Source organism: Sinocyclocheilus grahami, unplaced genomic scaffold, assembly GCF_001515645.1.
Source record: "Sinocyclocheilus grahami isolate Dianchi unplaced genomic scaffold, SAMN03320097.WGS_v1.1 scaffold1962.1, whole genome shotgun sequence".
Lineage (NCBI taxonomy): Eukaryota > Metazoa > Chordata > Actinopteri > Cypriniformes > Cyprinidae > Sinocyclocheilus > Sinocyclocheilus grahami.
The window spans coordinates 24,606-26,250 of record NW_015507141.1 but is presented as its reverse complement, the minus strand read 5'-3'; positions in this window follow the sequence as shown (position 1 = coordinate 26,250).

Sequence of the window (1,645 nt, the reverse complement as noted above, 5' to 3'; positions counted from 1 at the left end):
TTGTTTAACATCTGATGACACACACAATCTATGCGTTATTTGTTTGGGCAAAGAGCATGCACGCGATGTCTCCGAGGGGGCAATCGGCGTGCACCGTGAGCGTTTTTTTCAAGGAAAAAGCTCCGCTCTCGTTTGTCTCTCTTTTCGAGGAAAGAGGGGCAGCCATCTGCTTCCCGCGATTCAGGATCCGCCGCTGCTGAGGCACGGAGGAGAATGAACTCGTGGGGATCGCATGTGGATCTGGTCGATGAGTTTGAAGAGGGGTTTTCCCTCTCGCGATCGTCAGCTGTGGACGGGAGTGAGCCACTGGAGGATGACGTTATTTCATTAACATTGTCTGATCCAGGGGCCAGTGCTCTGCTGGAAAGCAGGAAAATGTCTGAGGAAGGCAAAAAGCTGAGGCTGAGCTTTCCCAATCCTCCTGCCCTGCGTGTGATGAGCTTTCAAAAGTTATGGATCGCGCAACGGCGAGGCTTTACTTGCCGTGAAGCGGGTGAAAAAAATAAAATATATATATATATTTATAAAAATATATACAGGTGTATCTCAATAAATTAGAATGTCGTGGAAAAGTTCATTTATTTCAGTAATTCAACTCAAATTGTGAAACTTGTGTATTAAATAAATTCAATGCACACAGACTGAAGTAATTTAATTATATATATACTGTGTATATACAGTATATATATATATATACATATAAAATAAATTATTTTTCTGGCCATAACCCTCCAGCTCAGGTGAGCCTTCCTTTGAACGTCCTCTTTTAAGACTCCCTCCTTGACATCTCGCTCTAATGCCAGGGCATACGCAGCAGCAGCAGCAGGTCGGGCTGTCGCTTCATTGCACACGATGGTGATGCCCCAAGCATATCAGGCTGGCCTGCTGAAAGACCTGGATAAAGGCGAGGGCCTTTCTCCTAATGAGGTAACTCAGTGCGGGCAAAGGCGCGCTCAGCTGCCTTTACAAAGGTCCAGGTCTGAGCCCGAACAACCCAAGGGGTCCTGGCCTATCTCGGTTGGAGGATCAGAGACTGTCAGGGTCTTGGGTAGAGGATGGAGCGAGGACTCAGTATTGCAGAAAATGATGCTTCCTTCTGCTGACCAGCTTTTTGAATATGCTGATTTCATTTTCCAGCAGGATTTGGCACCTGCCCACACTGCCAAAAGCACCAAAAGTTGGTTAAATGACCATGGTGTTGGTGTGCTTGACTGGCCAGCAAACTCACCAGACCTGAACCCCATAGAGAATCTATGCCAGAAGCCCAGCAATTCACTACATTTTTTTTATTGGTCTTATGAAGTATTCTAATTTGTTGAGATAGTGAATTGGTGGGTTTTTGTTAAATGTGAGCCAAAATCATCACAATTAAAAGAACCAAAGACTTAAACTACTTCAGTCTGTGTGCATTGAATTTATTTAATACACGAGTTTCACAATTTGAGTTACTGAAATAAATGAACTTTTCCACAACATTCTAATTTATTGAGATGCGCCTGTATACGTGTGTGTATTTAATGCGCTGGTGGTTGTGTATATCCTTCTGCTAGCTTTCTTTGCAGTGTTTCCCAGGACCTGTGTGTTTCTGTCCTTTTTCTAGGGTAGGTCCTCGATGAGCACCCCCTCTGCTGGGTTCAGAAACCGG